Genomic DNA, 14,508 nt, shown 5'->3' with positions numbered 1-14,508 from the left:
TTGTGCCTTTAGGGAGGGGAGTGTCATGATACCGAAGACTTAATCACAAAATATTGTAAATTGTTTTTCTTTTATTGGTCCATACTTCAAATTGGTTTCCCAGCATAAGGACTGAGTTCTCAGAATTCAGTTTCCTTTTAGACTTGCGGTATTGTTATTCATCGACGAGGTATTTTCTCGTGGGTTTTCTCTGAGACGTGTCGTATGCAGCTGTACCGATGGACGTGCCCAGCTCTGACCACCTGGTGGCAATGTTGGACTGTTTTTCGAAACGTGAAAATCCGGGTGAACTGTTAAAGGAAAGTCTTGGGAACACTGAGCTATCATCGTACTTAGTTGTCTGCAAAGCAGTTTTGGTTAAATGTCATGACTTACCCCCAGATTTTTGTAGAAAAATCTTTTTCTATTTTAACAAGAATATTTTTAGCTAGCTGTAGAAATGGGACTCTGCAGGTGTTTTGAAGACCTGGGGGGCGGGAGGGGGGTGTTTGTGAATGTACTTGCTAAAACCATAGCTCTGGGGTGGCTCTGGATTCATGTTTTTATTATTCCAGATCAAATCTGCAGTATTATAAGCATCGTACAACTTTGTTAAGGGGGAAGCTTCCTGGTGTAAAAGTCCTATTATTTTTTTTTAGTGTGTTCCTGGAGCACAGTGATTTAATTGATCCACTTCTAAAGAAAATAAAAGACATAATCCCTACTGTATGCTGATTTCATTTTATTGCACTGTGGACTATGTATTTAGAATTGTTGGGTCATTTGTATTTGTATGACTTTAAAATGTTTTTACACATGGCAGAAGACACATGAAGTTTTAAAACAATTAGAATAAATGACTGAAAGGCATTTACTGTATATTGTTATTAGCATCTGCTGCTAGAGTCCCAGTTTACTACAGTTCAGGAACCCAGAGTTGTTGCTGAGAAGGCTTCTTTTGTGGGTGCAAAGAACCCAATCTATAGTCCATAAATGAGTATACACTCTTCTCTACTATGGGCTCAACTCATCTCTAAAGGTTCTTCAGTGAAAATTAGGATGCAGGTTTCAATTACGGTAGTTGTAACTGTTCAAACACTTGCCCATCCCCCATACATCTGGCCTTTCTCTACTGTAAGAGTGTGATTTGGTGGGGCAAGGGGTGGATTTGCTCACATTCCTTGGGAAAGGCTCTAAATTAATAGTAAAAAAAAAAAAAGTCAAGAGCTACTTTATACACAGCAGAATAACCCCAAGAGACTCGTGCCTACAAAACTGCTAGACTTGTCCTACACTAAGTAGCTTGTGGAAAGTGGGTTGTATTCTGGTTCCATTTTGTTACCAAATTGCCTACAATTCTTGCAGATTCAGGGAAAGAACATGCTGAACAGATATCAGGAAGGGCAGGCTTTAAAGATAGCAGGTCCTAATACTAATCCTGTAGCCGTTATAATTTATGGCATTCAACTGAGTTAATTGGTATAATTTCTGAACAAACTGGTGTGGAAGGAATTGGAATCTACACAAAAGAGTTTGTATGAGACTAAATACATGCATAATTGGTGTCTGATGCTGGATTATCTAAGAATGCAATTTAAAGATGATGGGGGCACATGGTTAAGACCTCATTTGACAGGTAGAATTTCTGTAACTGGTGGGTAAAAAAAATCCTTAAGCATATCAAGCTGTGTCTGTGATTGTTTTCTCTAGTCATGGGAGTTACATTTTTATTTACAAACGTGGAAAGCAGACTTAAAAAATATCCTTATTTATTGCTTTCCAGATTAGCATATCATTTACAAAATTTAAAGGTATCTTTTTTAAAACCTCTTCTGTTAACTTTCTATACTTATGACAAGAGAAGTACTGGCACTATGCTTTACAAGCTGAGGCTTATCTTAAAGCTGAAAAGGATAGAGCTAATTCAGGGTCCTTTCTCACTGCCCTCTCTTCTGGTCACATCTACACCAAGTAACACTGACGGAGTCAGATTTCTCTCACTGTATTGTGCTACAAGGGCTTTCTGGGATTGTTCAGGAGGCATAAACCTGCCTTTTGTGGACTGAATAAAAGAAGTGGAGTTGCTAACGAAGGGAGTGCTACTTTAGTTGACTTGCATGTTAACCAAGAACAACAGGGTTAAGAAACTAGAACAGGCTCAGGAAGGAAGTCTCTGAATTTTGTGACAATGAACTGAAGAGGAAAAGTAGTGAGAGAATTATCTTGAGAAGTGAAGCCAAACTTTTTGTCTAGGTTTGCATTTCAGATGGCAGGAGCTGCTTCTTCAGAGACATTTGGGAACTGGAGACTGAGCTTGGAGTCATATTGGAGTGTAGACCTGTTCTGTATCCTTTTCTCCTTGCATCTGTGAACTGAAGTACCTGTCTTAGAAAAAGGCTTTTTCCAGAAGTATAGTCGGAGCCTTCCAGTACCGTGGAAAAGCTGGAGGATCTTCATTTAATACTGAAAACTTCATCTCTGCCTTTTGGTATCATGGTTTTTTTAATACCCTTTTTATCATCTGGGACAGTCTCTTTATGCAGCCAGATCTATTTTATAGTGTAAACTATACCAGAAAGTTTAGTTTGAATTTGATGGATCACCTCTGAACTACAGTGGTGTTTTGAACACTCAAGTTCTCACATTTTGTTTTATTTTTTAAGACACTGTTAGAGCTAGTAAGCCCTTAAGCTAAGAAGTCCTTTGAAGAGGAAAAGGCCACAGCAGTTAGGATTGTATTCCTTTGGACTTGGGGTTTTTTTTTATTCTGAAAAAGGAAAAAAAATGTAGCAACCAGAAAATGAGAAGGTATGTAAGGATCACATTAACTCCACTTCAGATGCTACCACAGTATTTATGCTTTATATATATATATATATATATATAATTATTTTTTTAAATCTGTGTATTTCTTAATATATTGCTACATTTTTGGGTTGGATTTTTTTTTCTTTCAGTAGAATAAATACCTTGTAAATTGGAGCTTAGCAAGAATTCCAGAAGTTGCAGCAGTGCTTTATGCATTAATCCCTGTGTCAGCTTTGAATTGATATTAGTTTTCAGTGTATTTCCACTTAATCACTGTCCACATCCTTACAAAATTCCACACCTATTGAACTAGTGTGAGTAGAAAGTCAGTGAAATGTTGAAGCATAATCTCTGTCCATATTTATAATGAAGTTTTGTAATATTCAGTGAAGGCATCCAAATCTTTCCTCAGGCCCTTTTCACAGAAAATTCAAAGCTTTAATTTGATTTTTATTCATTAGCACTCAGTTGCTCCTCCTGTTGTAGCTGCAAAGGGGATAATTGAAATTGTACAGCAAAATAATTTCCAGCAGCAGGATGGAGCTGAATAGTCAGGATGCTTGGTCTCCTCTGACAGCCTGTTTAGAACATGTTGAGCTTTGAATTTCAGTCATGAAAGCAACAAGTATTCTAGATGTCTTTGTCCCTTTAGGATATTTAAATCATAGTTTAATATTTTAGCAAACTTGGAGATCTTTGCTGAGAAAAAGGCAAAGTTAAAAGACATTTTTCAGTAAGCATTTGAGGCTTTAATGCAGAAAATGTTATTAGATGGCAGCTTTACTCAGAGGGATTCCTGAAACACAGAAGAAGGCAAAATTCTAGTCCTGGAGATGAATAATGCGCTAAAAAAATTAATCCTCAGTCAACCTACAGTAAACTTTACTGCTAATCCTAGGGACTTTTAAGAGACCGTTACAAGTCCTTGCCTTTTCTAAACTGCTGTGGGTATCTCTAGCAAGCTTGTTCTGGCCTCTAGATGTAAGTCTGTGTGCAGCTGAGTTGAGAATATGGGAGGAGGGAGCTTAGTATATACAAACAGGAGGAGGAAGATGGTTCTGCAAGACACTGAAGAAAGAAAGGTTGTAGCTTTATAAACACTTTAAGCTGGCTCTGCTGCTGAAGAGGCTGCCCATCCCAGCCACCCACCCTTAGCTGCTCATCCCTGCTCCCACACCAGTCTTTCCTTCCTTTTCCCTTTTATTTTCCTCCTTTATTTTTTATTCAAACAGGTGCATGGTAAAATGCATTGCAGCAGAATTAGTCCAGGTGAAGAGCCCCTCCACACCTGGGCTGGTTTTAACCTACATCAGATTGGTGGGCAGCAGCTCAGGCACCTCTGCCAGTATGGGTGTGCAGTTGTGGGGATAAGTGGGTGGGATGAGGGGACAGGAAAGTGAGGCAGGAGGCTTGAGCTACAGTACTGCCTTAAACTGACATGAAACTTCTGTGAAACTGATCTAAAGGCCTTTGCCTCTTCACTGACATTAAGACTCAGAAGATGCCCTAGAGATCAGAATGTGATTTTGTTGTTATCCCCTGCCTTGGCTCTGTGTGTAAATCCATGAAAGTGTTTGCACATATACCTCTACAAAGAGTACCTACTGTTCAGGAGCCTAATCCCTCCAGTCTCTCTGCAGAGGCAGTGGAAAGGACAGGACCCTCTTGAGGACAAGTCTCAGTCCAAACCTAATTTAGCCTGAGAGATTAGATTGACTGGTTTTCAGTCAGCCTTCACACACACCCCACAACCCCCTCTTGTACTGAACCAACACTGACATCAGTCAGCCACTAACTTTCATCACAATACAGCAGATGGTTGGTGAATTTTTCCTTCCTAATTTTTTTATTTCTTTTTCTTAATTTAGTGGTGACTGAACCGTCAAACCTGAACAGAATATTCCAATATAAATCTGCCCAGCATGGAAGTGAATGGGAAATGCAGGAACCAGATAGCTTTTCTGTGCATAGAAAGAAAAAAAAAAAAAAAAAAGACTGAAACAAACAGGGAAAAGAGCACTGGGAAGATAAAGAGGAGAGAAAAAAATAGATTTTTAGGTCATTTTAAAGAAGGGCTTTTGGAGAAAGCGTATCTAGTATATGAACACCTTTATAGCTGTCAGGGAAAGAATTTAAGTTGCAAGTATTTATGCTTCTTCCTTTTAAAAGGTGAGCAACATTGTAAAAACTTCTATTAATGAATTTAGAATAAACATCTGGTGTGCACAATAGGAAATCATGATACAGTTTTTGAGAGCAGCAACTTCAGTTATACATGTAATAAAGAAAAATAAAAAACCTTTTTGATACCATTTGGGGCGTATATTAATTAAAAGCCTTTTTAACTATATTTGGACACAAATTCCACAAAAAGCAAAGTAAGCTCTGAATTCAGAACAATGTATCTACGTGAACACCACTAGGCAAGACAAGCAGAAGAAAAAACCCTCTGGCATGTGGTGACTAAACAAAAGTCAAGAAATAGAAAGGATGACATCTTACTATCAACAAGAGAGTAGCCTGCTTTCAGACCATGAGGGAACTGTGAGAAATGATGGCAAAGTCCTACACAGAGGGATGCTAATCCTGTTGTTAGATCCTACAAAATATTCATGCTTTCATTGCCCAGGTACTGCCACCCTGCTCAGGAGGCCCATATGCTGAATGCAGAGCTGCTCCACATCACTGAATCACAGAATTGTCAGGGTTGGAAGGTGCCTCTAGAGATCATTTAGTCCAACTCCCCTGCTAAAGCAGGATCACCCAGAGCACATTACTCAGTGCAGCATCCAGGAGGGTTTTGAGTATCTCCAGAGAAGGGGACTCCACATCCCCCCTGGGCAGCCTGTTCCAGTGCTCCATCACCCTCACTGTAAAGCAGTTCTTCCCCATTGCCTTGAGCTGTGCTGCTCTGCATCTCTGTTACAGCACATAGCTGTTGGTACAGCCACTGGTGCTGTATTTCTGCAGCCAATACCCAAAAGCTACTTCTGAAATGTACTAAAACAGAGAGAGAGATTATTATTATGTCATTTCAGAAACCTGCCCATCTGTGTCTTTTTCTTCAGGACCTGCCTGTAAATATATTTAGAGGGAGAGAGGAAAGGAGTGTGCAGACTGTTGGCAGCACTCCCAGTGTAGGGCTACTCAGACTGGAAACAAAAGCTCTGTTTGCCTTCATTTTTACTGCTGCTTAGCAGCTTGGCTCACTAACAGCTGCCTTCTTTCCACTTAGAGCAGTAGCCCCAGACCTACCACTTAGTAGAAGTGCCTGCATTTCTCATTCATCTAAGAAAGGGGGTTTTTATGCCTGAGGCTCCCCTCTTGGATTCTTATCAGGGAAGTCCTGCCTCACCTGGTTTATTCCATGGATGCAGTGAGCTGTGGCCAGGAGTCTGAATTAGAGGATCAGTCAGGCTGCAGCATCATAGCATAATTCAGGGATCCCAGACTTATTAATACTTGCTGTTTGGCAATAGAGGTATAACCCCCCTCTCTTTCAGAGCTATGTTGGAGAGCACAATCAACCTCTTGTTCCTACTGTTTCAACTTCTTGTCATATTCCCCTGTTTCTACACCTGAAGGCCAAAACCTAGTGCTTCCAGGCTACCTGTGTCCTCTTTCCCACCACTGCCTCAATTCCTATAATCCCTGCCTCAGGTTCCTCCAAGGCAGCTGCTTGCAGGGAGGTGTTTGCCCTGGTCTGCCATGTGAACAAGCACAACTCATCACCATGTACTACTTTCAGGTGGATCACTTGCCACCAAAAATGGTGCCACAACTTAGGACTGTATGGACATTCACAGCAGCACCAAAGGTGAAGATGATGACTCCTATAACAAATGAAAGCTTTGCTATATTTGAGAAAAGTCTTTGCAGGAATCATAAAACATGAGCTTTGTTAAAGGAAGGGTATAAGAAATGAATAGAAACATAAAGGAGATGAAGATTTTCCAGTTAACTCCTTTGACTGGGAGGTATGAAGAAACACTGGCTGTGTACTCAAGCAAATCCAGTAAGGAAACTGGTCTGCCCTAGGTGTTCTTGCTGCAGCAGGGCAGTTGGACTTGATGATCTTCAGAGGTCCCTTACAACCCCTATGATTCTATGATTCTAAGAAAAAGTGCATAAACAAGAGTGAAAGGTGGGAATTTAAAGCTCACCTGCAGGGACAGATGTGAAGCTGTGGCAACTGGAAGAGGAAGCAGGGGATGGAAAAGCACAAATGAACCATGATTTTTTTTTTCAGGAAAACTTGTATTTCACTCCCTTGTATAAAAGCAGGAATTTAGAGACCAATAAAGTTCAGATGAGATACTAAGCTAATCCCTGACATGAGGGGACAGGAGGGGGGGCAAGGACTGCTAAATACAGCAGACAAATGTTATTCAGTGTCAAGTGCATTGAAGCAACCAGATGACCAAAGAGGAAGACAGGAAGCCCTCATCCCTGTGACACTGGCAGGCAGTCAAAGCAGAGCACCCTTTGCAAAGCAGAGCGCTCAGCAGGTGCTGCTGTGCACACCTCGAAGAAATCCACTTGTGAAACAGAAAGATTTCAGAAATAAAATACCGGCTTAAGAGGTGATAGATGGAGAAAAATTGGGAGCTTTTCTTGTCACACCATAACAATATGTTTAATTATACTGGTGCTGAGGGAGCGGGTCTGAATATACAGGTGGGGTGACGAAGTGGGCGGGTTCAGGTGCAGAATGGAGAGACACAAACACTCTGGTCAATATTTAACCAAAGTGATCTCATTTTTTTGGAAGTGTTGATTTCATAATCCACTAAAACAACTTTGGATGAGAACTCATATTACTTTAAAGGATTTCTATTTCTTACATATATTTTCTGTCTTCATCACTCTAAAAGTGCTTTTAGACAAATACCTGGATAGAGGCAAAGTATCTAGAAGTGCTTTTCATATAATTACCCTTGCAAAGGAGAGAGAAGGAAATGTTATCTCCATTTCAAATGGATATGAAAAGTGATTCCATAAGGGATTCATGGAGGTCACAGAAGAAATCAAGAAGCAAAGCTGGTGACTGATGCTCAGTCACCCAGCCTCACTGGGGCTTCACTCCTTTCTCCATCACTTCATTTTTGTTTGTGGCAAACAGAAAAATTCCTCAGTCCAGCCTAAACTGCTCTGTTTCCCAGATGCAACACTTCATAACAGATCAGGATGGTGTGTAGGCGGGGAAACCTGGAAAATGCAAGGAACAGATAGATGAAACAGCTGCAGCCTAGCGACCAAAAATGAGTCCTGACAAACACCGGATTTCTGTTGTTATATTTTTTCTTTTTGCAGGTGCTATGTGTCCCAGCAGGAATCCCTTTCCCTCTCTCTTCCTCTGCAGCATTCCACAGGCTGGGATGTGACAGCCTGTTGTGCCCTGTGCCTGTTGTAGACCAGACAAATGAACAAAACCAGCAGGAGTGAACTGATCAGTGACAGTATTTTCATATGCAACTCCTCTATTGATCAAAAAATAAATTACTGTTGCTCCAAAATGTACTCTCTCCAGCTGTGTGATAGAGCCCACACTAAAGAGGCCAGTCAGTGCAGGTTTCCCATTATCCTTCCTGTCCCATTAATGTCTGCTCTTCCCTCAGCTTTTTGCTCTGAGTCTCTGATGTGATTTGCCATGTGCTGCTGACAAAGCTGCTCTTGTGCTTCCTCCTCAGAAATTTTTTTCTTCTGTCAGGTGACTGCAGCAACCTGAAGGGAGTCTTAAGAGGTTTTTTTTATAGTCTGTCCAGAGGTAAGCAATTGCTGCTGGCATTTCAGGAAAGACCAGAATTAATAAAAAGGAAAAGGTAAAACCTTCCACGTGTTAGCGACTTCCCCACAAATGCAAATTTGCCAGAACAGGTTGGACTATTGAGCTATGAAGACCAGTTTTTGGCTCTCTCCTTTGCCACCCCAGCCTTCATGCTTCAGAGAAAGCCCATGCATGGCCCTGTGTAGTGCTGGTCAGTAATGCTGAAAACCACTGTGGGTGATAAAATAGCTTCCTGACTCCTGCACACGGCAACATTTCACCTTGTCTACACAGAGATGGAGCTCACTTTGTGCTCTCAAGGACATTCTCTGCATTTATTTCTACACCTTATTGGCTTAGAACTGCCATATGCACAAGTCACAGTTTTCTAGTACTGATAACAATTTTTTGCTTTGTTAACATGTGCAGCATGGTATTAAGTTCAGCTAATCAGTGTCCTTTCTGCCAAACAGCACAAAAAGGGCTTCATGGCTATTCTAGCCTGTCAGCTTTCCTAGCTCTCCTAAGCAACCAGTTCTAAGGAGTTTTAGTAATATCAACCTCTTCTGCTTCCATCTTATTCTAGATGCATTAGGTTATTTTTTCTTTCATCTTCTAGCCTGGGTATGACCAGCAGCATGCAGTATTTAAAAGCATGCTGGCCTCCCCCCAGCATTTTGGGAGGAATGTGAAATCAGTGAGCTCCTTTCTTTCCTGATCTCCCTGAACAGATGTTCACGTCAGTGAGATGAGAAAGAACAACAGCCTGCCCTTTGCTGCGGGAGACCATCCTTGGAGGGAAAGCTTTGGAAGTGAATAACCCTTGCATTTGCTGTTTCTGCCTGGGTAGACAAGGAGAAAGCAGCTGTTGGTGGATGTGAAGCCAAACATTAGCACACGGGGGAAAAAAAATCAGCAGAGCTCTGGACAGTCTGTAGAGGACAAGTGGGAGCTTATGGCCCTTTAAAGATGGAACAAAGCTCATCAGAAATTGAGCACTCGCCACAGCCACAGCATAGTCTGCTCAGACCTGGACACTGTTCACATCTCCAGGGAGTGAGGAGGAGTGCTGAGTCTTTGGCTTTGCATGCCACTCTGCCCCTGCCAGTGTCTAGAATTCCCCTGGAGCTTGCACAGTGGAGGTGCAAGCTGAGTAAGAGGAATTTGCTGGAAGGGGAGAGCAGGTGGAGTATCCTGGCAGAGATGGCTGGCCCTGTGCCTTGGTGATGGAGTGCAGATAACTGTAAGGCTAGTAAAATCCAGCTGTTGTGCTTGGTCATGGCTTCCCTCCAGCACTGAGCTCTGCATGGGTAGGTGACACTCAGCTGCTGATAGACTCTTATGGAGCTAGAAAGTGCAGGGAGAAACTTGAATATGACCTGCCTGATATGCTAATTTTGACTAGGTACAGCACTGCTGCTGAAAAGGCAAACCCCTGTGCAGCACAGGGTGCCACTGCTGCTGGATTGCAATCACCTCTGTACAGCTGCAGCTGCTCAGCTGAGCATGCTCATGTCCCACCTACCACAGAAATGCCTCAGACCTCTGTCCAGGATTCTCCTGAGAGACACCACCAACAGTGTGGCAGGCTCCATGTGCTGGGAGACTGCCATTCCTTTCCCTCCCAGTTAGGTGCAGCTCTCACATACCCTGCAAGAGCCACCATGGGGACCTGCCCTTTCAAACCAGCATTTGGCAGAGCTCCTGAGCCAGCACTGCCAGAACAGCTTTGCAGGTTCTGTCCATCACAGATGGATGGTCTCAGATGTGATCTTCATTTCTTGCAATGTAGTCCTTTGAAAATGGACAAAGACAGTTGTAAGTGTCCGGACCAGAAGTGCTCCACCAGAACTACCAGCATATGAGCTGCAACACCCATTCCACCACTGCCTGCTGTGACATTTTGGCCCCTATGCAGACATAAAGTAGCTTAGTGTCTGTCAGAGTGTGAAACTGTACATTAGAGTACAAGAAGAGCCAGGTAATTTTTTTTCTTTTCAGAGGATTTATAGGCCTGGTGTAGTAGATCCAGGTTTAAACTGCAGCTAGAAAAAGAAATCACTGCAAACTGAGAATGCCAATTAGCTCCAGCATCACTTGAACGAATTAAGCTAAGGTCAGAGCTGCAGTAAGCAACCATTACTAATGAGATTTCAGTGCTACTCTGCCTATTTTATGCACATCAGATTTCCTGCGAAGGACTCCCTTGGGACACAACTGTTTGGCTTCTGTCTGAAACTTCAGGAGCCTCTGGTTCAGAAAGATGTTAACATCAGCTTCGATGCTGCTCTAACCAGAAGCAGGCAGTTGGAATGCTTCCTTAGCAAATGGCTGATTATTTTAGACAGATATAAGGACTTAGAACTCAAATTTTCTTGCATTTGTTTTTCTTTTTTTTTTTTTCCTTTTAAATATGCATGTATTTATTTATTTTTTATCTATAGCTCTGGTAACCCTAAATTCCACTTTTTGTCATGGACATTGAATGCAGTTCTTAGTTTTATTTCATGTATGGTGCAAACTGCTCTGTCCCCCACCCAAGCAAATGGTTTGCTGAGCTATCCCTGTCTCTCCACTGACCATCCCTTGCACTGCCCAGATGTTGAAAACAGCAGGAGGAAGCAAAATAAGCAAGGCTGCTAAAAACGGACTTTTTCAGACACCTACTTTGCAGACTACTACACCTTCCAGCAGTCAGAGAGAGAGAGATCATGTGCTCTCATAACACATGTTCCTAGACCAGGCTAAATCCTCATGAGTCACTCTGTCCTGGGGAATTGATGTTCTCTTCAGTCAGCACCCATGTCAGGAGAAGATGCCTGCAACCTGAAGAGACTTCAGCCACCGCAGGGGTTTCCTGGTTCTATCATCCCATGCTGATGATTAAAAACATGGACAAAAACTGCTAGCAAGAAATGCACTGGTGTGCTTCCTCTGCTCATTTGTGCCCCTTGAAGGAAATCAAAGAAGGCATTTAATGATCCTTCTGGGCACAACATGATTTCTATCTTCATCCTTCTGGGGCAGGCTCAGAGCATGAAAAGCCCTGGGGTGGAGGGGAAATCTCTCTGCTGTCAGAGGCTGACGGGAGGAAGACTGAGCGTGTGTTATGGAAGGTGGCAGGTGACTGAGCTAATTATGGACTTGGGAGCAATTTAGGGTGACGGGAAGGGACTGGAATTGCCACCAGAGTTTAAAAGGAGACAGTGCCAGTGCTGCTGGGCTTGGGTGGGCTGAAGACCATTCCCCATCAGCCCGTTGAGCAGCTGTAGGTCAGGGAAATGCCGTTCACACTGCAGAGTAGTTGTGGAGCCAAACACAAACTGCTGTAAACTGGTGTTAATTTGAGGTGGAAAGCCTTGCAGACCCTTCCCCCCATCCTTTTCTTCAAAACTGTCAGGGTATTTTTAATAACAATTGATGGGTGCCTAAATCCACAAAACATGTTTTCATTAATATTCATGAAAGAATGGACGGGTTTTATCTACACCTACATCAATGTGTGGCAAAATGTATCCAAAAGCCCAGCTTTTTTCTTTAATCACACTGAAACTGGTCTCTGATTTTTGTGGGGAAAAAATTAGTGCCGTTTTCAAAGGAGAAAAGCATGAAATGTTATAATTTGTGACCTAGAATTTTGGCAAAGCTGCTCACTTCTGTGATATCAAAAGGAAGGAAAAACAAGAATCAAACTTTTAAGGTTTTTAATTGAGTTCTGAATATTCCAGCAATTCTGTTATGCATTTTTACAACAACATCTGCCTGGGCACTCTGTGTCAGCAGTGAAACAAATAAAATTAACAAGAAACCTTTGAAAAAATGTAAATAATAATAATAAAAAATATTTTAAAATCCATTCTGCCTACACGTTGCCTTTTATTTATTCCACAGTAGGATGCAGCAGCTTCCCCAGGGATCAGGCATGAGTGTTGTATATATTGTGCAAGCCTACAGCCGCAGAGCCTGTGGCCCACAGATGCTACACTGGAGATAGTCAGCTCATCTGTATTGATGCCATTTTTCATGACAGGCAGATGTTTAATGCCTGGATCACTACAGAGAGGTCTGCAGGATGCTGCAGCCCAGCTCTGTTCATTCCCTGATCCACCCCCATTGCTGGGGAACAGATAAAACTGCCCTGTGGGCTCGGTTCGACCCCTGGACCACTGACAATGTGATCCAAATAAATCAGGGGAGGGGAGGGAAGTGGAGTGGTTTGCTGCTTTGGCCTGTAGGTCGCTTGCAAGCGAGAAGACAGTCCTTGGCCACAGAGGTCACTCTGTCTCCCTTTGCAAGAGAGCAGAGGACTAGGGAGCACCCTGTTATTTCCAAACCACCCCACAGCTGTTACTTAATAAATCCTCATCAGGATTGCAGCAAATAGGTGAGGCAGCAGTAACACCAGACCACAAAGGTAAGTCACTCATCTCTATGCCCTCCACTTCTGCTGACCCTGACAAGGGAACACACTGGTGCAGGTGACTCTTCACCTTTCCATCTCAGCCAGGCTGGAGCAACCCTAATTTGGCTCACATACCTCTGTCCTGACAACTTTGAAAAATCAGGAATCTTTATTAATACAGTGAGTGGGGAGAAAGAGGTATTTGTAGCATGTCCTTTGCATAGGGTCATCGCATCACACAGTTAATGCAAAGGATTTGGTAACAAAAACGATGCTGCTCGATGCACACTGAGTCAAGGGTGTTTACAGCCATGGAGATTAGCAGAATAAGTGGCATCATGTATTTAGTCACTTGATGCACCATAATTCCTGGGGCTCCCCCATGAAGCAAAGCCTCCTCCCTCAAAAAGCTGTTCTCGCGCAGCCACTTCATCACAAAAGGCTTTAATCTCTTTTAAAATGGGGTTTCCCTTCCTCCTAATCAAGTTCCTTCAGGTCATGTGGACTTGAAATGCAAAAGATTAAGTTTAACCCTTTGGTAGTGGAGAGAGAAGGATAAAGTTCATTTTTACTCTGGGTGATTTTGCAACAGCACCCAGGAAGGCTGCAGCCTGCTCACGGTTCTCCCCAAACTGAGCATCGGCTTTCACTTACTTTTCTTTTTTCCTTTTTCTTTCTTCTTTCTTCTTCTTGTCTTGCCTTCAGAGAAGATGGGAAGATGCTTCACTGCTCCTTGTTTCCTGTGCATTCTGCTCTCCCTTGGTGCCTCCCTCTGTGCCCTAAATTTCCTGCTGCTCAGAACACTGTGTCTGATCAGGGTTTAAAATGCTGCTAGCAAAGAACTATAAATAAATAAATAAATAGAATATGGTCGTTTCATCTTGGAGTGTTTAAACAAGTCTAAATCTAGAGAGGAGCTGTGGAAAAAAAATAAAAAGGAAAGACAAAGTAAGCAGCTGAAGGCATTAATTAACATGACACCTATGTGGCTGCTTCTATAAACAACGGGGAGAGTGTGAGGCTTGTAGACGAATGGGTCTGCAGGCAGATATTTACAGAGCACTGGGGTGGAATGTGGGGTCTAGAAGGACACATTTGGTCTGAGCCATCCTGCTGATGTCTGATGATGCTCTGCAGGCCAGATATTCCTCCATTATTCATTGCCTCTGGGGCAACCTGAAATGAAGAAAGCCAGTGATATAATGCCTCTTACGTGTCAGCTGATGTGCCTGTATATTCCACTGTATATCCACCCCTGTGTTACACTAGGGGTCAATCTGTCCTGCTCTACAAAGGTCCTAATGAGCTTTCAGGTACCCAGGTATTAGCTGCATTCTCATGGTAAATAGGCTTTTGTGCCTCTTCTACAGAGTCCTATCAGGGTCTCCTTGTGACTACTGGCACTCATCAGCCTGGTGTCCAGTGGCAGAAAGACCCTTCTTCCATGTACAGCTTTAGACTGTCTCAAGCATTTCCCCTGTACCCAGATGGTGTTAAAAGCAGCTAATTTAACCCAAAACACACCTGGGAGTGAGGGAGGTATCATTTCCCT

Source organism: Chaetura pelagica, unplaced genomic scaffold, assembly GCF_000747805.2.
Source record: "Chaetura pelagica isolate M959 unplaced genomic scaffold, ChaPel_1.0 scaffold343, whole genome shotgun sequence".
Classification (NCBI taxonomy): Eukaryota; Metazoa; Chordata; class Aves; order Apodiformes; family Apodidae; genus Chaetura; species Chaetura pelagica.
Note: the sequence above shows the minus strand (reverse complement) of the source record.